A 27,503-nucleotide genomic window follows, 5' to 3' on the forward strand; every position below is an offset into this window, starting at 1 on the left:
AATTTTTGGGCCCACTACAACCTTGCTATGCCCCAGTCTCTGTGGTCAGTGAGACTACAGAGAAGGAGCTCTCCATTTTTTCCAAATGTAGATGGGAGGGTGAGGGGTGAAGATCCACAGGTCCAATGTGGCTCAGTGCTACTTCTGAAAGTGACTGCTGTGGGGGGGGGTGGGGAGAGGGAGAAGGAGAGAGGACCACACAAAAGAAATTGCTGGCAGTTGAAGAAACTGAATGAGATAAGCAATTCGGGCAGGACAGAGAGAGAAAATCTGGGAGAGAGAGAGAACTGAGAGTTGAAGTATCTTAGGGTGTGCAGGCCTGCTCTCTGAGGATCTGACATAATCTATTGCAGACTTATGGGGGTGTACATGTTGCTTTGGGGGATGGGACTGCAGCTCAGTTTTAGAACATCTGCCTTCCATGCAGAAGATCCCATGTTCAGTCCCTGGCATCTCCAGGTAAGGCTGGGAAAAATTCCTGCCTGAAACTTTGGAGAAGCTTCTGCCACCAATCAGTGTAGACAATACTGAGCTAGATGGTCTCAATGATCTGACTTGGTATAAGAAAGCTTCCTATGTTCTTTTCCCCCATCTGATACTCTACTTGTATATTTGTAAATAAATAAATTTTTACAAAGACAGCATAATCCTCTCATTCAGAGGTTGCCAGAATCCAAGTAGCATGGCATCCTGGAACTACTCACTGCTCCAGGAAATAGGGATTACATGTAACAATATTGTTGCAAGGACTTTTCCATTATATCGAGGGGAAGATATGTGCATGTTGTGAAAGGTTATGTGGCTTTGTTTAATGAGAAGAATGCACACAGATCCTGCTTGTCCTTAGCGGCTGATATCCAGTCATGACAGACTTGTCCCATTAATTTCAATAGGACTACTCATGAGTAATTTAGTGTGCCTGTCATCCACTGTTTTTCTTGACTTACAAAACCTTTTCTTGCTATGATACAGTTTGAAAGCCTTGTTCACTGCTAAGTATATTGAAGAGAGTAATCCCCCCCATCAGCTTAATACCCCATCCTCCAAAAGCCAGAGAAGCCAGAAACAATTTCCCTACAGACTGAATTTCAGTGAGGTGCTGGCGAGCATCCAGCACCATGTAAACAAAACAGCTAATTGTCAGTGCATTCACATTGCCGCCCTGTGTCTCAAGTACATGGAAATTCAGCTGGATGTTTCCAAGCAATGAGTTTTAGACAGTATTACAACAGGAAGGGTGGTGAGATGGGAACCAGAGCCCTCGCCTTCCTAACCAATATACAGACAGAAGAGATGGGTGCATTTGTATTCTGCTTTTAGGTCATCCATGAGAATGTGTGTGAGGTGTGTATGCTTCAGCTACACTGGCTATTTGATAAGGCAATCCAAAAGACTGAATGTATAAAAGCTGTTGTAATCAAAATTCAGGTTTGTAATATGTTGAAGATAAATTCAAAGATTTTGAAATTGTAGTCAACATACGGTAGCAGAGTACATCAGCCTAATTCTGTTACAGAAGAGTAAGCCTGTTCTTAATGGACTTACTCTTTTGTAGCAGAATTTGTGCAAATTTTGCATTTTGTGCTACTTACACTAATGTAAAAGTGCTAGGCCAACATACACTTGCACAGTACTGTATGCCAGCCCTTATGTTTTAGGCTTTCTTATTAGTAATTTCTTTTAAGTTAGGGTATCTTCCATTCCTGCAAAGCAAGGTTGTGAACTTAATGTGCCATAATTATAGACACAGCATTATTCATAATACTAATACTATGCATCAGTCTAATGGCTTGCAAGTTTCCTATTTGCAAATCTTAATATTTGATACAATAGAAAGACAACTAGTTATGAGTGTTCTAGTTCCCATAAAGAGGTACTAGTACCCTTGAGAGTAAGCAGGTCTCCTAAGTATCCTCATGGATACACTTGCACTGCACATCAGTCTACCTCAAGGCCTGCTTCTATCATTCCATCTACTGACAAAGAGAAGCCTGCATCATCCTTGCTCCTGCAAATGTTTTGCTTTAAGTGCCTGCAGCCACAGGGGCTTTTAAAGTGACTCTGGTCAGCTGATGCCCCCCAAGTTTCATCACTCTACTCCAGAGTATCATATCTCATGGACTCTGTGATCTCCCTCCCATCACACACCTCTAAATTTAATATCAAACATTTGAATTGATTCATTGAACCAGCTGACCATTGCTGGCTGGTTTGATGAATCAAAAATTTGCAAAAAAAATATTTGTGATTTGCCCATATGGAACAATGGGGAACTCAAATCACCCTGTTGTTCCCCATGGGCAGGTCCTAGGAACACCAGAGTGGGTTGGATGGTAGGACATGATGGGTGCTATGTACCACCCAACCCATGTGTTTAATTTTTAATTTAAAAAAAAAACCTTTCCCCCCAAACCCCATAGGATCCTATGGGGGTTTTGGTTAAAAAAAATTGCCCACTTGCCCATTTCTTTTGTGGGCTGGATGGTAGGGATGTGCAAACTGGTTTGAATTTGAACCAGTTAGAATTTGAACCAGTTCAGTTTGACAGTTTGAATTCAAACCAAACCAGGTATTGGTTCGACCTGCCAGTTTGAATGCAAACCAAACAGAGCCTGGTTCTATTTGAACTGATTTTAACTGGTTCAAGCCTCCAAAACTAGGTTGGGAGGTAGGCATCCATGGCAACCACCCAAACCCCAAAGCAATCGGACACTCCTATGATATTTAATGAATTTTTGAATTTTTATTATTATTGCCCATTATTCCCTATGAGGAGTACCAAGGAGCTAAAAACTAGGGTGGATGGTAGGCACCCAGGGGTACCTACCACCCACCAAACCTATTTCTCCATAGGAAATAACAGAGTGCCTTTTGACCTACTGACCTTAATTGCTTATTGCTCTGAACTCTGAGTTCTGATCAAAGCAATTAAGCTATTAAGGTGAAAGGGAACACAGTGTTCTTACTGAATGGCAAGGCTCAGGCAATGGTTTCCTGTTGAGCCAATGCATGTCTATGGAGCCAAAAATTAATTCTTTAAATTCCTGATTAATCAACAATAAATCCTATCAACGGGGGTGCTTGGGGGGTGGAGGTTAGCCCTGCCGTGCCCCCAGACCCACTTTGGGGTGCTCTGGCACCCCCCAAATTTGGGGAATGCAGCACCCCCAAATCCCCATTATTGCCTATGGGATGAATACAAAAATTGAAAAATATTTCAACAATTCACCAATCATCAGAGAAGTGTCTGATTGTCTTGGGGTTTGGTGAGTGGTAGGCACCCCGGGTACTCCACATAGGATGGAGCAATTAATGGGCAATAATAATACCCCCCCAAAATCATTAAAAATCATAGGAGTGTCTGATTGCTTTGGGATTTGGGTGGTAGTTGGCACCCATGGGTGCCTACCACCCAACCCAGTTTTAGAGGCTCAAACTGATTTTAATCAGTTCACACCAGGTTTGAATTCAAGCTGAATCTGGTTGGCACCCACTGCAGATGGGGTACCAACCACCCCCTAAACCAGGGATCCTCAACGTTGTGCCCCCAGATGTTCTTGGACTTCAACTCCCATAATCCCCAGGCCCAGTGGCCTTTGGCTGGGGATTATTCAGCAGAGTCTGCCCCACACACCCAGTGCCAATGGACTGTGGTGGGCACACACTTCAATGGGGAAAAGGCTTGTGGGTTTTTGTTTAATTTTTTTTATTCTATGGGATGGGGTGGGGGGTCTGGAAAAGACAGGGTGTTGTTGTTTTTTAAGCTAGCCTACCCTTCCTTTTCCTGACCACCTCGTTACTCTGAGGATTCTTCCCACAGCATCCCTGTTTAAGCTTCTTTAAAACTAAATACAATTTTTTTTAAAAAAATGCAACCCTTTAAAAAAAAAGGTCAAACCTCCCTGCTCAACCAGAAAAAAACGCAATTAAAAAATACACAATTCAAAATGAAACAATACTTTATTCATATCTGTTTGCGTGTAGTGTGTGTTTGTGTGTATGTGTTAAAAATGGGGTACTCAATCTAGGACTTCGCCCACGTAGCATCCCAGTAGTCCCCTTCTGGTCTGGTGGTCTCTTCTCTTCTCTTCTCTTCTCTTCTCTTCTCTTCTCTTCTCTTCTCTTCTCTTCTCTTCTCTTCTCTTCAGATAGGGGTGAGGGGGGCAGGGGCAGCCACCCAGGGGCAAAAGCCGGGGAAATTAAAAAAGGGGGGGGAGGGGGGCTGGCCTGGCCTGGCAGCCAGTGGCCACAGGGGCCTTTTTTCTCCACAAGACAGCAAGCAGTGATGATTTTCAATCTTTCTTTCCTCAGGGTGGAAAAAGCCGCAGCAGCAGAATCCAAGAAGAAGGCAGGAAGTGGTGGAACACAGGCAGGCAACGCAACACCTCTTCTCTTGCTCTCTCTCTCTCTCTTCTCCCACAAGGCAGAATGTTGGCTGGCTGGTTGTAGCCCTCCTTACGTACATTTGAAAATCCCTCCATCTGCCTCTGCCCACCCTTGTCCCTTCCCCCCAGCCAATGCAGGGAAAGTTATTTCTGACCACACAAGATTATGGGGGTGAAAGAAACAGTAAATACCTGCTATTTCCAGGTGCCAGTGGTGTAGATGGTGATGGTGGACCCCCCTGCTAACCTCCCAAAGATCAGCCCAGGCTGGCAGATGAGGCCTCTGCACACAAGCGAAGGCCATTTTCATTACCTCTGCATGACCTTTGGAGGCCATTTGCATCACCACAAAAATAGGTCATGAAAATGGCCTCTGTACACACATGTAGGCCCAAACTGGGCCACAGCTGTCCCAGACTGATCTTCAGGAGGCCAGTGTGTGTGTGTGTGTGTGTGTGTGTGTGTGTGTGTGTGTGTGTGTGTTTGGAGGAGCCTCCGCCACTGTCTCAGTGACCTCCACTGTTCCTGCCACTGTCTCTGCCACCGTTACCTGCAAATAGCTGGTATCTACCTCTTTTTTTGCACCCCGCCCCACAAGTCCTTAGGCTAGGGATTGCCCCTTTACTTGTAAAGGGGAATCCTCACTCGATTCCCCTTTACAAGTATATACCGAAACTGGCCTGTGAACCAGTTCAGCCTGGTTTGCTGGTCAAACCAGAATGGACCCAGTATGGCCACACCCCAAACCAGCCCAGGCTGGGTCGGTTCCATTTTGGATTCAAATTGTACTGGTAAAACAAGTTCTGTGCACACCCTCAAACAGTTATAGCAGCAATAGTACTGCATATACTCAATGCTGAGAAAAGAAAACCACAAAATCAAACCTTTCTCCTCCCTCCCTCCTGTCCTGAAGTATCCTCTTCTTCATACGGGCTCTCTCTCTGTGCCTCCCAGTCCCTTTGAATACATTTTAAAATTCCTTCCAAAAGTGTTCCACCCTCTCCTTCCCTCCTTCCAGCCAATGGGGTTGCAGTTGCCCATGCCAGCACTTGATTTGAATGACAACGAGCCAACCAAGAAGTAAGGAGATCTCAAGTCAATGGAAAGCCAGTGCCAGAAAACCAATCAGCAAATGCAGAAAGCCTTGCTGTGGGGAAATTCAAAATGGCCACATGAATTGCAGAAATTGATTTGCACCAAATTGGGGCTGATTCAATTAGACCTTGAATCAGTCTCTTCATTTACGGAAGAGACTGATTCGTGATCGGATCCACAAATTGCCCCCGATTTGGCACGAATCAAATCGCACGTCCCTACTCTCTAGCCCAGGCCTATCTACACTGAGTAACAGTGGCTGTCTACTGTCTTTCCCCCATCCTGCTACCTGATATCCAACAATGCCAAGGATTCAGAGTGTACCTTCTTCATCGAAGCATGTACTCTACTATGTGCCTTCACCACTATTATTGTGTACTAGCTTACCCCGCACAAAGCATCTGCACACTAGTACTTGATTGCTCCCCTCACCCTCTGGGCTCCCCTCACCCTCTGGGCTCCCCTCACCCCTTGCCACAGCCCCCCTCACCTCAGAGATCTCTCCACCCTCACCTGAGCCTCACTCCTGCTCCTCCTCCATCCGATTGCTTCCATCCCCCTCACCCCTCTTGGTCATGGCTGCAGTGTTGCTGGTGCCTATTGATCAAGCTGCAGCCCCCAGAGACCTTCCCACCCTCACCTGAGCCCTGCTACTGCTCCTCCCCACAGAAGCAGCAGCAGTGGTTGACTGGGCCCTTCCTTGCTGTCGCCACCGCCATGGCCGCTTGTTCCCCTCAGGCTGCCCGGGCCTGTCCCTTGCCCTTCCTTCTTTCTCTCTTCCCCTCCCTTCTTTTTCTCTCTTTCTTTCTCCTCCACTCATTCTTTTCCTCTGTCTTTCTTCCCCTCCCCCCCTCTCTCCCCCACCTTCCTGAGTTAACAGATTTTATTCATCTCATTTCCTCATCTAATTCACACAATGGCAGCCTCCTTCTTCTGAAGGGGCTCTTTTCTTCCTCACAAGCCCTCTCTTCGTAGACCCCTGCCTGCCATCTATCTATCTATCTATCTATCTATCTATCTATCTATCTATCTATCTATCTATCTATCCCTCTCCTCTACAATCAAGAACATCTTCCAACCAGTAACCATTGTATTCGAACTGTTCTTAAACATCACAGGCTCCTCCTCCCTATCTGCATAGAGAATCCCCACTGCCCAATTACCAGGGTGCCACAAGCTCCTCCTCCCTATCTGCATGTGGAATCCCCACTGTCCAATCACCATGGTGCTTCTGCTCTCACAGGCTCCTCCTTACTATCTGCATATGGAATCCCCACTGCCCAATCATCATAGTGCTTCTGCTTTCACAGGCTCCTCCTCCCTATCTGCATATGTAATCTCCACTGCCCAATCACCACTGTGCTTCTGCTCGCGAACTTTTGTGAGATCTAACACGCATGGGATTAACCATGGGTACGCCTAAGATAATTATATATATAGATTAGATATACAAGCACAATTACCAGGTTATTCCAAGGAGTCATTTAGGATGACAGGGAGTGAGCTATCACACACACACACACACACACACACTCAGACCACACTTGATTATACCCAGGAAGGATGTGTAATCCAGTTCTATACATTTATCTGACTGTTGAGTTGTCAATGCACGCTCAGGATATGCAGCTTATTTAAAGCAAGCTGTCAGGCCTTGTGCTGGTCAACAAGCTAGTATCTGATCTCCTGAATTTTCCCTTCAAACAGAGTTTTAAGCTTAGCTGTCAGAACAGGCTCCAAAATAGTGTTTCCTCCAGCAGCTCAAACAAGAGACATAAAAACCTTAGTTTAGTGTCTAATTGGTTCTCTCCCCTCCCCCCCGCCACAACTTGCAAAACAGTGAACTAGTTAGATAATCCAGTAGGCCTGATTATATGTGTGCCAAAGGCATAGATTTCTTATTTTTTAAAAAGGGGGGAAGAGGCCTGTTTGTCCAGTGTTGTTGTTAACATTGTGGGTTTTGTGGTGGTTTTGTGGCCACCTATCCTTTTCAGCAGAGGCCTCAGAATGGACAAGGAAGGAGTTTTCTTCACCCAGATCCCTCTCTGTCCTGGACAGTGGCATTTGTACTGGCTAGCGAGGGTTCATTTCCACAGCCGGATACACGGTCATGGCTCTCCTCCTCATCCTCATCCTGACTCTCTCTTAATGCTTGCCCACTTCCCATTTCCAGTCCCATCCTCCCCTTCTCCCCCTCTTCTCATTCCTTTCCACCTACCGTAGCCTGAGTTGCCACAGTGACTGACAGAGTGCAGCTGTGATCTATCATAAGGACATAAGAACACCTGGATCAGGCCCAAGGCCTATCTGGTCAAGCATCCTGTTTCACACAGTGGCCCACCAGATGCCTCTGGAGAGCCCACAGGCAACGGGTATGTGCATTATTTATTTGATTGATTGAGTGATTGATTGATTTCTATACTGCCCTTCCAAAAATGGCTCAGGATGGTTCACATAAAAACATGTGCATGCTCTCTCTCCTGCTGTTACTCTCCTGCGAGTGATATTGAGAAGCTGGAGGTGGTCCACAGCCACCAGACTCGTAGCCATTTATAGACCTTCCATGAATTTGTCTAAACACCTTTTAAGGTCATCCAAGCTGGTGGCCATCACCACATCCCATGGCAAAGAAATCCATAGATTAATTATGTGCTGTGTGATGAAGTACTTCCTCTTGTCAGTCCTAAATTTCCTGACCTTCTGTTTCATTGGGGACCCCTGGTTCTAGTGTTGTGAGAGAGTGAGAATGATTTATCTCTGTCCACCCACTCCACTCCATGCATAATTTTTGGTGGTGCACAGGCCTAGTCTGTACCATCGCCATGACAAAAGCCCTATTCAGACTTTATGTTGTACATATTCTGTACAATATTATTGCACTCATACATGTTTTTGTGGAAATGACGGTATTCAAATTCAAATGCCTGTAACCTGCATTCATTTGAAAAGTGAATTTGAGTGCAGGCCCCTCGAATGCATAGCACGTTTATTAAATGTACTGCTGTTTGACTCCATCTCACGTGTCAAATTATGGGAGAAGTTGGAAGCCTCCTCCATTGACCGGTGCCTGTTATACCTTCTTTGCACCCTGCATGTAGACACATCACTCAAGGCGAGATGTAGCCTCCAAGGCCACCTCAGAGGAGCTGTACCAACTCAGAAGGGCATCAAACAAGGATGTATCTTGACCCCACTCCTCTTCAATTTCTACATTAACTCTATGGTAGGCCAGCTCAGGAACCAAGATTTCCACCCTCCAAAGCTCACTGGGAGACACATTACCATCCTGTTATACATGGATGATGCAGCCATCCTCTCAAGGACTCCCATTGGCCTTAGAAGAGCACTGAGGACCCAGACATTGCACGGCAGGGAGGACTGCCTGGAAATCAACTTTCACAAAACTAAAATTATGGCCTTCACCAGGAAGCCCAAGATCCACTCTTGGTGGATTGAGGGACACAAGATTGAGCAAGTTGCACACTTTAAATACTTGGGAGTAGTTTTTCATTCTGGTGGCTTTAGGAAAGCTCATGGAGAACATGTGGCTTTAAATGCCCGGAGAAGCTCCTCTGCCATTCTCAAATTCCTGCGGACAAGAGGAGGCCCTTATGTACCCGTGGCTCTTGAACTTTTCACAGCCAAGTCAATAGCTTCTCTGTGGTGTTCAATTGGGCCCTTTCCCCAACATTGCTACTCTCGAACTTGTACAATCCAAATTCCTGAGGGCAGTGCTACAGGTACTGAGATGTGTCTCCAATGCCACTCTGTGCCTGGAGACAGGCCTGATCAAGTTGGAGGCTAGGGTGTGGGTGGCCATACTCTGTTACTGGCTCAGACTATCCTTTTGCCCAATTGGTCTTGCCCCCCTAACTCTATACGATGATTACCAATCTAACTGGATTCAGACAACTGAGACCAAAATAACTGCTTTGGGCCTTTCCCCCTTGACCTTGCTCAGCATTATTATTAATTATTATTATTATCTTTGCCAAGTTAGCATGGGCCATGATCAGGCAAAAGCACCCATCAAGCAGCACATTATAGACACTGAGTGCCAAACTGATTTCAGCAGAATTCCAAAATTTCATATCAGTGACGGGCTTAGATATTCTGCCTCCCCAGCAGCATACCTCACCCAACTGGAGGTTCCAAACCACAAAAGGGCGTTCACTTTGGCTCGCTGCTATGGCCTTCCCTTAGCAGTACTAGAAGGCCGTTATAGAAGGACCCCACTTGCAGAGCGATTATGCCCCTGTGGCTTAGGGCAGATCGAAACTATTGAGCATGTTCTCCTATACTGCTTGTTCTATAGAGACATATGTGCTTCTCTCATCCTACCACAGCTAAGCCAGTATCCAGGTTGTCTGAGCCAATTCTATAGCTCCTTGCTACTCTTTGACTCTAAGCCTGCCATCACATATAGCGTCACCAGGTACTGTGCGGCTGCGATCAGCATTCGTCAGCGGATGACGGGCAGTGAGTCCTATCAACCCTAATTTGACTCCCGGTAACTGGGCAGGCCTTGCAATTGCTCTCGCAACTCCCTTTTACTGTTCCTCATAACCCTCAATTCATCTGTCTTCTAGTTCTATTACTCAGGAACCTTATTACAACTTTATGCCCCCCCCCCTTTATGTTTTTATGCTTTTTTATGACTTTTACTATTCCATCCTCAGGTGTGTTTCTGTTTCTACTATTTTTAGTATTTTAAGGCTTTTTAATATTAATATGTACCATTTTATATGTAATCCCTTTTTTCTGCTCTCACTTTAACTTGCAATCACTCTTATTATATATCATTTTATTGCATTCTTGCTACTCTCTTTGATGCTTTTTTAATGATTATATACTCATGTGACTTTTTAACCCTCTCTGTTATGCCTTTACCCATTGTCATTTTTGCTCGGTCATAGAAATTTTACTTTTATTCCTGATTTATGCTTGTCGTATGTCTTAGGCTTTTAATATCTACTGTCACTTCGGTTTTCAAATGTAATCTGTAATCACCTCTCTTGCTGTATGCTCGTCTATGACCATAATAAAGATTGATTTGAATATACCTCTTTTCAACCTAACGTGTGAATAATGGTACCTGTGCCCAGATCTGTACCTGTGTACACCATACACACATACAAGTGTTCAACATAGCATGTGAATATGGCTTGTCAGTAGCCCTACTAAAACATAATGGTATACAACAACTGTACTGAGGTCTGTCTGTGTACATGTACATGTGTTTGTATGAATGACTGTAACTGCATTTATTTTAAAACTGAACCTGGATACAGGCCCTTCAAAGGCATGGTACAGATAGGAAGTGTACTTCTGTACTTGCGTTCAACAGAACATGTGAATGACTGTACCTGTGTACAGATCTGTACCTGTGTGCACTGTACACTTGTTGTATAACATGATGAGGTCATTCTCACGACAAGCTTGACCTGGGCTAGTGCAGCCCTACCTGGGTAGAGCTGGTCATGAGATGCACCAGAATCAGGAATGTTTCTGGTGCTCCCCAGCTGGGTAGCCCAGGTTTTAAACTCAGGCAAAAAGTGTGGGAGGAAGGCACATGCACACCTTGCTTCTGGTAGCCTGAGCTTCCATACAACAGGGCAGATGGAGTGCCTGGCAGCAGGGGAAACGCCCAATGCACCATGCTCCTTGTGTGGTGTATTGGAAGATGCATGGGGACCCAGCCTGCTTCCCCCCCCCCCCCACTGCTCCCGGAGCACTCATGCACTGGTCATGTGGGCGTGCGACACGTCAGAGCCTGGGGACAGCTCCGATCATTGGGGGGAAATCAGGCAGGCTCCTGCCTTCCTCCCCACCTCTCCCCAGCCCCAGCTAATGGGTTGTGTGAATGACCCTACTGTGTAATGTGTGGATAAGGCTAGTATCTGTATAGCTTTCACCCATCAAATATATACATTAATATAGCTGTAGGCATGAGTGATAATGAAACAAGATAAGAGCTAGTCCAATTACAGTCTTTCAACCTTCTTCTAGGCTAGGAGATCACAGATCAATGATGGTCCCAATTATAATTCTGTAGCCGTTTACTGTTTTTATGTTATTCAAATGCCAAAGGACAAAAAAGGAGAAAATCACATATGTATATGTGAAGAAGGGTAAAATGTCAACTAGCATTAATTATAACATTAATCCTCCTTGGGGGAACTCAGTGTGGAGAAATTGGCAGTTTTCTCACCTCCACTCCTTGACTGAGTTATTTAGAATGATATCAGACAGGTACATATTTGGTAACCTTTCAGAAGACCATTTATGTCAAGTATTTATTCACAATAGTTTAGCAGAAATATTTTCATGCTGTGAACAGATAAAATCCGTTCTTGTCTTGATATCTAATTCATAACTATACAAGTTCCATTCATAGAGCAATTCAAAACATTTAAGAGAGCAATGGAGGGATGTGTGTAGGCTGGTTCCCAGTGTCCCTGGCAAGCTGCAAGTAGTAAGTATAGGGGAAGCATGGCAGTTCAGTTCCGAAATTGCAGAGCAAAACCAGTTTGGTGGGAAAGCAGCAAAGCAAGAGGTCTTGAGGCAATTCTATAGTATTGCAGAACTACAGGGATTTATTTTAAAGAAAAGGTTACAAATAAATTTGGAAAAATCTGCAGCTTAATTTCAGCTATAGCTCATGGCTGAAGAGAGAGCGAGCAAAACAAGCAGTCATTTCTGGAGAGACAAAAACGAGACTAATACTGGAAGAAAAAAAGAGGGGAGGAGTCTAGTACTTTTACCTATGACCCTAACCCCACCCCACCCCCCCACCCCAGTGGTCTATGAGACATTGCAGCTGAGAGCTGATGCTGCCAGTGTCCTAGTTCCAACACTCCACATTGACTTGTGCTGCAGTTTATAAATCCCAACTTTTCTCTCAAGGCTTTGAAAGTATCCCTGGGCTATGGCTTAGTTAGCACATCTGCTACCATTTGTTCACTTGGACAGTATATCAGTTTTACAAGCCCTTTTTCTTGTGCATCTCACACATAACGATATTTTGTTTCAATGTGTTTTGTTCTAAATTTAATTTTCTCCATTTGTGAGATATGGATACAGCTTTGATTATCCTCAAACATCTCAGTGGGTTTTGGTTCGTCTATGTTGAAATCTGACATTAGCTTGTGCAGCCACTCCACCGCTTGACATGATTGAGTGGCAGATATGCATTCTCCTTAGTAGATGAGAGAGCAACTATTGACTGCTCTCAGTTACACCAATTGACTGCTCCACCACCATAAAAGAATACATAACCACTGGTTGACTTCCACTCTATTTGATCTTCAGCCCAGTCTGCATCCATATAACCTACTAATTTGGGTCCACTACTAGCAGGCAACTTTAATTTTAGATGGATAGTCCCCTTTTAGGCACCTGCCTAGTCTCTTTACTGCAGTCCAGTCATCTTTACTGGGTGTGCTTACTTTCCTGCTCAAGATTCCCACAGATGCAGCTATATCCAGTCTTGTTATCATAGTGAAAGTAAAGTGAGCTGTCAAGTCGATTCTGACTCCTGGTACCCACAGAGTCCTACCAATATTCTTTGGTAGAATAAAGGAGCGGTTTACCATTGCCTCCTCCCGTGCAGTAGGAGATGATGCCTTTCAGCATCTTCCTATATCACTGCTGCCCAATATAGGTATTTTCCATAGTCTGGGAAACATACCAGTGGGGATTCAAACCGGCAATCTTATGCTTGTTAGTCCAGCATTTCCCTGCTGCGCCACTTAATCACAGCTACATATAAAAGTTTTTCAAATGTTTTACTCTGTCCTGTACTCACTGTTGTCTGGCAGAAGTTCACTCTCCTCCTTTTGTTTTAGGTAACTTGTTTCCATAGGTGTACTCATTTCTTTGGCCTCTGTAAGTACCAAATACTCTAGTAAATCATTTATTTTCTTTTTTTGGTTAAGCAAATAGCTTCCATCCTATTTTCTCTCTATTAGGCTATTCTCATGATGGGGAAAAACCAGGCTAAGGTAGCCCAGCCTGGTTTCCCCCCATCGTGAGAACCACCAGGCTCGCAGGTGAGCTTGGTGGTTCCATGGTGGCTAGCCCAGCTAAAACCCCTTCCCCTTAAACAAGGTTAATGGAGCGAGCACTCCATCAGCCTTGCTTGCTTGAACATGTGTCAGTTGCACACTTGGGATGGTAGGGAGAGGGGAGGGGGGATCCCAGGAAGGCACTGCACTCTCACGCAGTGCCTTCCTGGGGCTCTGGGGCCAGGAGGGCCACGCTATGGTGCTCCCTTTCCCCTGACCCCCAGAGCTTCCGAGGGAGCCGTGGCCGGGCATGGGAGCACCCAACCAAAGTAGCCGCTCATCTGGGTGGCTGATCCAGCAGCCCAGCAACGAGCAACTTCTTGTGTGCAGGGAGAGTGGGCTAATCCCACTCTCTCCACATAACCCCATGAGGCTCTACACACTGGTCATGTGTAGAGCCTCTATGTGTATCCTAAGATAGTGTGAAACAGGCCCAAGCTATTTTACTTCTATCTCACTATTCGGGTGCTTTATTATTTCAAGGCTATCCTCTCTATTTTCACAACAAATTATCAGATCATCAATGGAAGTAAGTATATGGGTCCATCTGTTGTCTTTGAACCTCTGTTGTCTTTGAGCAACCGTCAGCCTTTTCTTGGGTAAATCCCTCATTGACTAGCAACTGGTTTAATTTGATGTTCCAGGCTCTTGTGGCCTGCTTTAGTCCATAGATACTTTCCTGCAGCTTACATATAGATTTTCTTTACCAGGTTCTACAAATCCTGGAGGCTGCTCCATATAATATCTACTTTGATGTCTCCATGAAGAAATGCAGTTTTCACGTCTATGTGATCCACTTGCACTTTCTTTACTGCTGCAATGCTTAGGAGTGTCCTTACTGAGCTGTGTTTTACAAGGAGAGCAAATGTCTCATCAAAATCTTCCCCAAATATTTGCAAGAATCCCTTTGCCACCAGTCTCGCTTTGTAATGCTGGACATCTCCTTCTGCATTTTGCTTAATTTAAAAAACCCACTTGCACCCCACAGTCTTTCTTCCCTCAGGTAGGTCTGTGAGTGTCCATGTGTTATTTTTGTGCAATGATTCAGTTTCTTCTTTTGCAGCTTCCTTCCAGTTTTGTACTTCAGTTGCAGGTAAGTTATCAATTTCTTTCCATGTGCTTGGTTTCTATCTATCTATCTATCTATCTATCTATCTATCTATCTATCTATCTATCTATCTAATTTATATTTATATTCTGCTCTTCCTCTAAGGAGCCCAGAGCGGGGTACATAGTTATGATTCTCCTCTTATGGTTCTTGAAACCTTTGCAATGTAGGAAGGTTTCTCAGGCACAACTCCTTTATTTTGTTGTGTTGAATGCCACACCCTTTCATCAGCATCCTCTTCTGCTGAATCGCTGCCAGGAGTAAAACTTACAGTGGATCCTTCCTTTTGGTCATATTGCCTTGATGCTTTCTCCAACTGAATATTGGGCTCTAGGTTTGGCAGTTCACTAGTGATTGGTATTTCATTTTCACTGAATATGCTACTGTCCAGCTACATGTCCCTGTCTCCTTTATCCAGCCTGGCTAGGCTTATTGGGTCCGGCCTCAGAGCAGGGACAGGGAGGGGGTTGAGCATCACCCTGTTCCTCCTCCATCCCAGGCTGCTTGCTCCTTGTGTCTGCCCCTCTCCGAGGACCCCTCACAATCTCCACCAGCCAGTCTCTCATCCCCAGCCGGCTCCTTATATGCCTCCTCACAGGCTATGTATCGTCCGCCTCCAATTATGGGGCCAACGCCCCTCTTTATTACCTGTAATTGATTACCCCTTACAGTTGTTGCCAATGCCTCTCCCCCTCCTCCTGCTCAGACCCTCTCCCTTGGGAGGCATGCTGCTGATGTTATCCTTGCACGCCTCCCCTTCGGTCTTATCAGGGCTCTGCTCCTCCTCCACTGAAGCCGAGTCCCTGCCCGTTGGCAGTCTTTCCTCCATCTCTCCCCGGCTGCCACCCGTCCCTCTCACCTTGGGCCCTCTCACCACTCCATCCGTGGAAGTAAGGATAGCCAGCCTTGCCGGGCAGATATATTGTATATTTTAATTGTTTCTGTGGCAAGATCTAAAACCCTATATAGCTCAGTATTGTCTATCTAGCTCAGTATTAGCTAGATAGTACTAGCTCCATCTAGCTCAGTATTGTTGTCACAGACTGGCAGTGGCTTCTTCAAGGTTGCAGGCAGGAATCTCTCTCTGCCCTATCCTGGAGAAGCTGCCAGGGAGGGAACTTGAAACCTTCTGCTCTTCCCAGAGTGGCTCCATCCTCCAAGGGGAATCTCTTACACTGCTCACACATGACGTCTCCCATTCATTTGCAACCAGGTAAATGAATTACCTGCTTAGCTAAGGGGACAAGTCATGCTTGCTTCCACAAGACCAGCTCCCTGTTGGAGCCTCTCAAGGCACAGGCCAGGTCCTGTGCTTTCCAGCTGGATTCCTGCAGGGGGTCTTCTGGCATGCCTGAGGCGAGCCCTGCTCCATGCACCCCCAAGCCCAGACAGGGGCCCTCTGCTATATCCATTACATCATATGGAATAGCCAACAAGTACTCCTTCCTCAGATCGACAGCTGAGTTTGGTCCTTTTGGCTTTTGATATATGGGTGTATGCTTTAGATCCAAACACTCTTATGTGACTCAAAGTGGGCTTGTTGCCATGCCATAACTCATGCTTGTAGCACCTGAGTCAGTGCAAATGCCACTGTTGCATTTCTCAGAATTAGCTCCCAAAACTTTATCTCTTCTTGCAAGGTATATCCTTTGATTATTAGCTTTAGCTGCTGATTGCTTGGGAGTTCTGTACTCTGTGTTCCCAGATGACTCACTGTTTTTGCAACTTTGTTTTGCTTGCCTTTTGTCTGCAAACTATTTTTGGGACATGTATTCTGCAAGTGTTTGGGGCTCCCACAAATAAAGCATTTCTTATTTCTTTGCAAGGTTCTAAATGCATTTTTCCCCACTTTTCTGTGGTTGCCTATTATCCCTTCTGTGCAAATCAAAGTCCTCTAGATGGCTAATTACAAATTGTAAGTCTCCATCCTCCTTGACTTCCAAGGCACTAGTCACACTATCAAAATAATGTGGCAAACTATTCAGCAGCAGTCCTATCAAAACTGCATCTGGCATGATTACTTCTTGAGCTTGAAGTTGCCTAGATATTTCTAACATTTCATTTATGTGTGTGGACAGACTTTCTCCTTCTCTAAGTCTTTTATTGCTTAGTTTTCTTACTAGATGCACTTGGAAACCACAGACTTCTTTTTTATATAATCCCTTCAGAGTTTCCCACATATCCTTTGCATTTTCTTAGTCTCTTAGATGCACTAAAATTGGGTTACTCACTGCCAAGCAAATAATTCCTGATGCCTTTTCATCTGCTTTGTTTTATTCTTTCTGCTCCTTTCCTGCATCTGCAGGATGCTGGGTGTGCAGAACACTGCCAAGTCCATGACTCTTGAGGAGCATCTCCAACTTGAAAGACCAGAACTCATACTCAGGACCTTGCAACTTTTCAGTCATTTGGCATCCTTGTGCTGTCTCTATTTTCAAAGCTTTTCTCTTTGCTTTGCTTTCTTTTTTTTAACTTTCTAGGCTTTTCTCTTTTATTTACTGGCTTCTGGGACCCATAACCCTTTGTAGGGGAAGCATGGCAATTCAGTCCCCAAATAGCAGAGTAAAACCAGTTTGGTGAAAAAGAAGCAAAGCAAGAGGTCTTGAGACAGTTCTTTAGTATTGAAGAACTACAAGGATTTATTTAAAGAAAAGGTTACAAACAAATACGAAAGAGCCCACAGCTTATTTTCAGCTGTAGCTCATGGCTGCAGAAAGTGAACAAAACAAACAGACATCTTTGGAGAGACAAAATGGAGACTAACACTGGAAGAACAAAGAGATGAGGAGTCTAGCACTTTTATCCATGACCCTAAAAAAACCCAGTGGTCACTATGAAACATTGCAGCTGAGAGCTGATGCTGCCAGGGTCCTAGCTCCAACAGTAAGTGCAGTCCCTTACTGATGGCAAGATGTAAGGCACCCTGTAGCATGGACAAGCAAGGATCAGGTGTGGATAGGTCCAAAAAGCTTCCAAAAGAGTTTTTAAAGAATTCAAATATGAAATTGCTGATCTTCTAGCAAAAAAAGAAAAAGGGAAAAAGGATTTGTTCCAAAAATCAGACTTTGTGCCAAAGGACTGAAAAGTAGCCAATGTAACACCAATTTTTAAACAGGGATCTTGATGCAATTTAGGAAATTACAGGCCAGTTAGTTTATCTGCTTCACATAAATTGGTGGAGAGCATAATTAAAGATAAACATTTATGTTAGACATAAAGGAATATGCTTTCCTGAAGAAAAGGAAAGCACAGCTTCTACCTGCTGTAATAACCTTTAGAGTTCTTTGAGAGTATCAACAGGCATGTGAACAGAGGTGATCAGCTGGCACTGGATTTTCAAAAAGCTTTTTTACAGAGTCCCTCACCAAAGGCTCTAGCAATCATAGGATAAGAAGACAAGCCATTTTATGGATTGGCAACTGGTTAATGTACAAGAAGCAGAGAACAGGAATACATGGCCAATTTTCATAATGAAGGGAGATAAGGTCCACCCACTACAAGGATCTGTACTATGCTGACAATTCAGGGCAGTAAAAACCAACACACATTGTGATGAGCTCCAAAAGGATCTCTCCAAACTGGGTGAATGGACAATAAAATGGCAAGGGCAGTTCAGGAGCAAAAAATTCTAGATTCACATATGCACTGATGAAATCTAAGCTGTCAGTGTCTAACCAGGAAAGAGATCTTGTGTTTGTGGTGGACAGCTCTATAAAGAACTGACCCAGTGTGCATTAGCTGTGAAAAATGCAAATTCCATGCATTTATCTAGGGATAAATAGAAAGGGGACCAAAAATTAAACTGCTTATATTAGAATGCCCTTATACAAATCTAGGGTGCAGCCACATTTGGAAAAATGTGTATATGTAGTTCTGGTCACCATATCTCAAGAAGATTATTGTGGTGCTGAACAAGCTGCAGAAGAGGGCATCCAAAACGATCATGAAGCGCTTCATTTATGATAAAAAGCTATAGTGTTGGGGGCTTTTTAGTTTAGCAAGAAGGTGTCTAAGAGGAGACATTATTGATGCTTATAAAATGCATGGTGTGGAAAAACTGGATAAAGAGACATTTTTCTCCACCATGCAAAACATTGACCACCATGCAAAACAGGATTAGATTATGCTTTTGATCTGATTCACCAGGGTTCTTCTGAATGTTCTTACGGTTGCAGGTGAATGCCGGCAGAAAAAGTGGGCAGGAATAGAGTCTGTGCAGCCCTGATTAGATAGCAAGGTTTGGAAAGGTCTAGGAGCCAAATAGGAGGCTGGTATAGAAGGCAAAAACTGTGGTAAGCAGCAGGAGGTTGGAGGAAAGAAGGTACTTCAGGCTTTTCCAATTATCAACAATCACCATGAACCAGAAGTGTTCCAGTCTTGAAAGCCAGGTGGTCTAACAAAAGCCAATCCTGTGCCACTCTCTGTTATAAATATATCTGATATATTTTTTGTATAAACGTGTTGATATTTATTTATTTAACATATTTACATACCGCCCAAAACGCAAGTCTCTGGGAGGTTTACAATAATATAATAAAAACAACAAATAAAAAGGTTAAAACATTACAACTTAAAATTTAAGACAACGTTAAAACTATTAAAAACCATCAAACTATTAAAACAGTATCTAATTAAAAGCCTGGGTGAACAAATGTGTCTTGACTGCCTTTTAAAAAGTTGTAAGAGATGGGGAGGCTCTTATTTCAGAAGGGAGCGTGTTCCAAAGCCTCGGAACAGCAACGGAGAAGGCCCATCCCTGAGTAGCCACCAGAAAAGCCAGTGGCAACCTCTTCTGGTGATCTCAATGGGCGGTGTAGTTCATAGTGAAGGAGCTCTCTTAAATACACAGGGCCCAAACTGTTTAAGGTTTTATAGGTTCTAATCAAGACCTTGTATTTTGCCTGGAAACCTATCGGCAACCAGTGTAGATCTTTTAAGACAGGAGTGATATGGTCTCTCTGAGATGACTCAGAGACCAATCTGGCTGCCACACTGAATAATAATAATAGTAATTTTAAAAAACCCCAGCCATTGGCCTAGATATCAGAGGATGGGTTTAAGTTTAAAACAAAAGCAGGTTTCAGGCCAATTTCAGGGAAAGAGTAGTGTGTAATCTGAACACAGACAACTTGTTTTATTTATTTTTAATATGCTATTTTATTTAACATACAGCTATAGACTCCAAAATATCCTGTATCTTTGCAGCCAGGCAATGACTACTGCTGTCTTTAGTGCTGTTCAGTTTCAATTGCTGATTGTTTCCTCAAGATTGCCTTGGATCTTGAGTTCTCTCTGTGCTCTGATGAGCACAAAGAGTCCCAGCATGAGCTACAATGCAGATATACTGCATGAGCTTCCATGGAGGAAGAAGACAATAGTTCCACAGAGCTATTCCAACCATTGTAGTTAATGGAAAAGGCCTGGTGAATGAAGGAGCTGTGCGGAGGTTCTTGCACCCAAGAGGAATCCCTAGGTCAGAGTGATGACACACCAGTAAACATTTACCTTATTAATTTGTATTAATATGGATAGTGATACACCTGAAATTCTAAATCAGCACAGAGAGATATTTTGTATTCCTGAATGCTGCTGTAGGTTCAAAATGTACTGTAAAAGTTCTCATTTATTGTTATTATACAAATATTTTCATTCTGTTCACCCATGTTGCTCAGGAAGTGCAAATTCATTTCTGTTGTAATCAGTGGCAACCTAGGGATTTGCAGTTTGTGGTCACATGCAGAGTCTTATTACTAGCTAAAGATCTAATTACCCTAATCAGTCTGAGGTACATGGAGTGTGAAATTAACTTGACTTTTACATTGTACAGTAAACCAGCTTTTATAGAATCACTGCAGAACGCTGAGTGGGAAAGGTGGATGAGGAGAAAAATAATAATAAATGGGCAGCAAACAATATTGTGCAGTCATCAGTGTGCAAGACATAGGAAACAATTTCTCTGCTTACCCCGAGATCTTGCTAAGGAAGAACAGTTCTGCCAATGAGCCAAAGGACAGATTTTGCCTCCATTCACACATGTATCACTTTTATGAAGGATAATAGATCTTTTCTCTTTTTTAGTTATTCCTCCCCCAATTCAATTATCTTTCTTGTTACTATACAAACCTAGCGATATTCTTAAGGAATGGAAATTTGCCTTGTACAAGTGCCAGCTAACATGATGAGTATAATGATAGGAAGGATTTGAGGAAGGACTAGGCCTCACTTAGAGCAACTGCTGGGAGGCTGGGCCTTTCCTAATAAGGGGGAAAGCCCAGGAAAATCAAAACAGGAGGACCAATCTCGAGGAATGATTGGGAACTTCACTCACAGCCACCTGCAGAAGAAGAGAAAGCTTTGTTCTGTTTCTTTGTTCTGTTCCAAGAGTACTCCAAGGAAGCAGTTGGCTTTGAAACTACTGGGGAAATGGGAGGGCCAAAGCCTGGAGGCTGGAGACAGCAGAAAGGACCCTGCCTGTGAGTAATAAGATAGGAACCAGTGGTTAGACACATAATGAAAGTTATTTTCCTTTATTGTATTGCATGAATCTGAGTTGCCTACTTAATGAGAAACTTTTCTCTCTTATAATCTGCTTTCTGAAGAGGCAATTGTTCTTATTGCATAACCATGTTTTTATTTTAATCTATTAATAAACCCTTGTTGGTGAAGTGTGCTACTCTTCATTTTGGGTCTGTCTTAGCCACATGCCTCTGGAGGCCTAGGAATGCTCAGCTCCTTCTAGAGAGGGTTTTGCCATTTTAACACTAGCCTCCGGATTTGTCATTTTAACATAAGCCTCCGGATTATGGAGAAAGTGGGTTTTCTCACATCAAAATTAAATGGATGGTGGCAGCCTACTGTGAATCTCTTACAGTCAAGGATTCACCCAGTGAACTCCCCCTCCCGCTTTGGCTCTCATAGGAGTTATGACAATGAGGAAAATTACTCCAAGTAGTCCCATTGAAATTAAAAACACAAGTAGTGTGCCCTTTTAATTTCGATGGGAGTGCTTGGAATAATTTCCGCATTGCGTCAGCCAGTTTTTTACCTTTGTTTTTCAAAGAGGACAAATGTTATGTAATAATACTAACATGCCTTGCTTATAAGGCCACAATTCCAGAATAAAGCATGTTATGATTCCAGTGGTTTCCAGCTATTGGAACAAGTCAAATTTAAGCCTGATGATTTCATTGGTTTCTGATCATAATGTAACATTCAGATTCAGGGTGCATCTACAAGAACTTCCATATATTACTTATAAATGTCTTATGTCCAGGCAACTGGGAGAGGCAAACCAAAATTGGGATGAAGTAATCAAACAAACAATCTTTATGGAATTTCGTTCTCATTCATGTACCTAAGCGGGTTTTCATAATTCATTGTGAGGATATATATATATAGAGAGAGAGAGAGAATGAGAATGAATCTGAGGTTTCCATAGCCTGGAATCATCATGGGGTATTTCATGGTGCAAGTATTAAACAAGTTGTTCTAGTAAGAACTAATCAGCCTACTTTCCTTTCACTATCTCTACATCTGGACTAAATTTGGTGCAAACTGAAGTCCACAAATTAGATCTCTAGTGCCTCAAATGTTCATGTGTCCTCCATCTTGGATTGGGGTGGATGTCATCATTACAAACTGCACTATCCAGGTGTCCCTGTGTGTCACTCACTATAGCTGTTCCAAATTTGGTTCAAATCAGTTAGACAGTCCTCAAGTTAGTGCACTTGTGCCTCAAATGTTTATGCATCCACAATCTTGGATTGGGGTGGGTGACATCATCACAAACTACACTGTTGGGGAATCTCTATGTATCCATTCAGCTGTAGCAAATTTTGTTAAAATCGGTTAGACTGTCCACAAGTTAGTGCACTTGCACCTCAAAAGTTTACATGCCAGTCTTCTTGAATTGGGGTGGATGACATAGTCACAATCTTCGTTGTTGAGGTGTCCCCATGTGTCCCTACAGCTGTAGCAAATTTGATTAAAATCAGTTAAGTGGTTCACAAGTTAGTTCATTTGCACTTCAAAAGTTTATGATTCCACCATCTTGAATCAGGGTGGATGACATAATCACAAACTATGCCATTGAGGTGTCCCTGTGTGTCACTCACTACAACTGTACCTAATTTGCTTCAAATCAGATAGTCCACAAGTTAGTCCACTTGCACCTCAAATGTTCATGAGTCCGCCGTCTTGGATTGGGGTAGATGACATAATCACAAACTATGCCATTGAGGTGTCCCTGTGTGTATCTCATTGCAACAGTACCCAATTTGATTCAAATGAGTTAGGCAGCCCACAAATTAGCCTGCTTGTTCCTCAAATGTTTATGTGGCTGTCATCTTGAATTGGAGTGGATAACATCATCACACACCACGCCATTAGGGCATCCCTAAGTGTCTCTACAGCTGTAGTAAATTTGGTTCAAATTGGTTAGGTGGTTCACAAGTTAGTCCACTTGCGCCTCAAAAGTTTACATGTCTGCCATCTTGAACTGGTGTGGATGACATCACCACAAACTATGCCACTGAGGTGTCCCTGTGTGTCACTCACTTCAGCTGTACCCAATTTGGTTTGAAAAAGTTAGGCAGTCCACGAATTAGCCCACTTGAGTCTCAGAAGTTCACGTGACCACCATCTTTAACTGGAGTGGATGACATTATCACACACCACACAGTTAGGGCATCCCTATGTGTCTCTACAGCTGTAGCAAATTTGGTTCAAATCGGTTAGGCTGTTCACAAGTTAGCCCACTTGCACCTCAAAAGTTTACATGTCTGCCATCTTGGATTGGTGTGGATGACATCATCACAAACTACACAATTGAGGTGTCCCTATGTGTCTCTACAACTGTACTCGATTTGGTTCATATTGGTCCAGGCGTTGTGAATTTTATAGAGGGGACACACGTGGACACATGGACGGACACACAGACAGAAACAAACACACACACACACACACAGATAATGCTGGGTGATCTTATAAACCTACTGGAAAGTAGGCTAAAATGGAGTTGTTTCTGTAATAAAGTTTCAGCAATAAAGTCTTAATTAATTTGTTTTTGAGGGAAACAGTTATAAACATTTGGCGATGAGTTTTTGAACCACCAATGCATGTGAGCCTACAAAACTTGTGAAGGTTCCTCCGTCTTCATTTCATTGCATTTCTGGGCCTACATTTCGGTACTGCTTTCTACGATTGCTGCTGCTGATTGTTTCTCCAGCTTCCTGACCTGCACAACCGCTGAAGTTAATTTTCCTTATCAGTCCTGGACATGGTTGTTGACTGGATGCCCACTGCATAATGTCGCATATCCCACCACCACCTTTTTTCTTGTTCACCCCTGCTCTTCCCTGGAACAATGAAGGTCCTGTTTCTACAATTACCTCCTCACTATACAGCCCCCTGATTTTACTCCAGCAAAGCAGAAGGCTATATTGCTTCACTGCTGCTGGGCCCTGTAGACTAACAAATATATTATCATTTGCCCTTTCCTGCCAACTTGGAAGGAGATTCCAACCCTTATGAAGTTGCTCTTCAAGCCTTAGATGATCATTTCAACCTTACTTTGAATGTGATTACTGAAAGTTACAAGTTCTATTCTAGATCCCAACTGCCTGATGAATCTATCAATTCATATGCCACAGCATTGTGTGCCTTAAGTGTAACCTGTGAGTTTTCCAGCTTTACTAATGAAATGATCAGGAATCAGATTGTTATGAAAACAAACGGATTCAAACTGGGTGAAAAATTGCTACTGGAAGGGAAACCTACCTTGGATAAAGTTATAGAGATGGCTAGGTGGGTGGGAAATGAACTTCACTGTGCCAAATAACTCTCTTTGGTACTGGGGTGTACCCAAAGCTGGTTTGCCTGGTTCAGTTTGAGTCCAAACCAGACTTGAACAGAATGGGCGTGTTTGGTTTTGTGCCCCCCAACCCCCGCCCTCTTAGCGTGAATTTGAGCCTGTTCGGGGATTCTAATGTAATAATAATTTTTTTAAGCACTCACTGCCACTGGTGGGGCACTGCCATGGAGGCAGTCTCTGCCATAGGGGCAGTCCCCCACCAGCCTCCTCCTGGTCTCATAATGGCCTGGTTCGGGCAGGTTTTGGTCCATTCTGGGCCTCTTCATGCTAGTGGTGGCCATTTTAGAGGCTGCCATGCATGCACACTGGCCATCTGTGTGACCCCAGTCATATAATGCATGGAAAGAAATAGAACTGTTCAAGACATTCACACATGCATATTGTGAGACAAGAGGGAAGGGAGTCTTATCTCAAGAGAGGAGCGGTAGAGGAATTTGATCTTGCCTCCAGTTTTGACCTCACAGATGAGGCTGATGGAAGTGATGGACAATCCTCTGTACCAGAAAACAAATCACTAACAGCTTCTTTGCCAGAGACCCCAAGAATTCTGAGAAGTGTGCATGACAGGAGACTACCTAAACACTTCAAGACTTTATCAACAAATTTTAATCAATTCAGTTCTGTTTGTAAGAAAAGGAGGCGTGTGTGGTATTCTATTTAGAAGTTGTTTATGTTTTGTAGATTACAAGTTTGCCCCAGTGGGGAGACTGTAGGGGGGGGGGTGTGGAGTCAGAAAGAAAATGAAGGGAAAGCGGAAGGAGGAAATGGAGTTGTTTCTGGAATAAAGTCTTAGTTAAACAAACATAAGATTGCTTTGTATGTATGAGGGAAGCAGCTATAAGACACGAACCATTTAAGACATCTGGCAAAATAGAAAAGTTTTAACTGTTCTTCTAAAACATAGGTAAGCAACCTTGGCACTCCAGCTGTTGTTGAACTACAACTCCCATAATCCCCAGACCCTGTTATAAAAGGACCAAGGGCGCACATCTGGTGGGTTGCCTGAAGAAAGGATCTACAATTACCACTGAGAAAGCACAACATTTAGTAGACTGCAATCTTGCCTCAGAGGTGTTCTTCATTTAAACCAAAGGAATCACTATAAATTGGTTTGTGAAAGTTGTCATGAGTTCTGGTTCAGATCACAGTTTATTTTGGATCCAATGCAATTACTGTGTAGGATTATTATCCCAGTTTCACAAGGCAAGCCATTTCTCTGTAACAGCCTTCTTGTGAAGGGCTGGCTGGGGGCGGGGCGGAGAAAACTACTACATCAGATAGCAATCTAGTTTGACATAATTGTTGCTGATGGTATGTTTTCCAGTTTTTTTTTACACATATGAAATAGGTGGTACAATACCTACGAGAAGACTGTACCACATTAAAACAAATCCAAGCAGCATCTCATAGGCTTTGAATCATTGCTCACTATTGCAAGAATATCAGGTCCTGGATAAATGCAACAGTGTCAGAATGTTCTCCTGATTTTGTTTTGTTGCAAAATTTGTAATGTTCCAACTTTATATTAGTGTTGAACTGATCTATGCTCTTCAGCTGACGCCTTCACCCATCTCTTCTGTTTTCTACATAAAATAGTAACTTTCACCTCTTTTCCTCCTCAATATCTATCAGGGGGCCTTTAGAAGAAGCCCAGTATGTTATCAAAAGTCCTTTCTCTCCTTAGAAAGGATCATGCCTTTCTTTTGAAAGCTAATAATGGAGGCAATATTGCTGTACAGTTTGTTCGTTTCTTAGCTTCAGTCTGTACATACTGGGCTCTGCTACAATGTGATGTTTCATACCATTAATGAAATTGTGTTTGAATCTGTATTAGCTCCAGGATCCCACTGTGCACAAGATATGATTCAGACAGAGAGCCAAAAGCAGGAAATCGTTTTCCTGGGTTTTTGATGAGAGAGAGAGCACAAGACAACCTACAACAGTAATAAAGTACTTGGAAGCCATCTTCAGGGGTCCTATACTCTAGATCTCATCAGTGTTACAAAGAAATATGTTGTGCACTAGCAATTTCCCATCTCTAGGCAGATACTGGAAAGGTAATGATAGTTGGCAAGGCTGTGTGATCTGGGAGAAGAGGACTGGCCAAGGAAATAATTCACCAAATCTCTCTTGGCTTCAGCTATTTCTTTTGTAACCTTGAAGCTAACTATTGCATTGTACGATATGCAGTTGTCCTTGATAGTGCTTGTATTCCACACAAACCCCAGAGAACAAGTTGTTATTTGGGGTGAGGGTCTAAAAAATCATCGTCATAATCATCATCTATTAAGAATGATATTAATAACAACAGTATTTATTATAAAATTCAGCCATCCCAGGGATGGGAAGAACTCGGTGTCTGGATAAAACAAACCAGTCAATAACACCTGTCTGACTGTGTAAACAAGAAATAATAATAATTATTACTGCAAAGCAGCTGGGAAAGAAAGGTTGTAGTAGAAGAGCAGAAACAGCATTAAGCAATCCTTCTTCACCTGCCAGTCCTCCAGTCACTATCATAAGAGTTGTTTTGCCTTAACAAAACGTTGGTGAGAAATTACATAGAACTCCATATATCATGTAGTTATCTTTTGTTTAGTGATAGGAAAAAAGTCTCCAAATGTTTGAGTGCGGACATTACGAATACATAGGATGCTGCCATATCTTGAGTCAGATCATTGGTCTATCTAGCACAATATTGTCTTCACAGACTGGCAGTGGCTTCTCCAAGGTTGCAGGCAGGAATCTCTCTCAGCCCCATCTTGGAGTTGCCAGGGAGGGAACTTGGAACCTAGATGCTCTTCCCAGAGCGGCTTCATCCCCTGAGGGGAATATCTTGCAGTACTCACACTTCTAGTCTCCCATTCATAAGCAACCATGGTGGACCCTGCTTAGCTAAGGGGACAAGTAATCTGCTTCTACCAGATATATTGCAGATTGGAGTCAGACTCCCCCACTGGAAGATGGGAGACTGGGCC

At 43.4% G+C, this 27,503-nt stretch overlaps 1 protein-coding gene across 2 annotated transcripts in view; it reads right to left on the reverse strand.

Moving 5' to 3' along the window:
- ST6GAL2 (ST6 beta-galactoside alpha-2,6-sialyltransferase 2) overlaps positions 1-21,069 on the reverse strand; it is a 146,306-nt gene extending 125,237 nt beyond the window's left edge. Inside the window, exons 1-2 of one of the 2 annotated variants that reach the window (XM_053306197.1) lie at positions 20,983-21,069; positions 13,288-13,365 (exon numbers count right to left, since the gene is read on the reverse strand). The gene's annotated coding sequence lies outside the window, so the exon portion shown is untranslated. Of the gene's footprint in view, positions 1-13,287; positions 13,462-20,982 lie in introns of those variants that run through there. The other variant, XM_053306198.1, reaches the window with a different exon arrangement.
- Positions 21,070-27,503: the final 6,434 nt, after the last annotated feature.

The sequence above is a fragment of the Hemicordylus capensis genome, chromosome 3, assembly GCF_027244095.1.
Source record: "Hemicordylus capensis ecotype Gifberg chromosome 3, rHemCap1.1.pri, whole genome shotgun sequence".
Taxonomy (NCBI): domain Eukaryota; kingdom Metazoa; phylum Chordata; class Lepidosauria; order Squamata; family Cordylidae; genus Hemicordylus; species Hemicordylus capensis.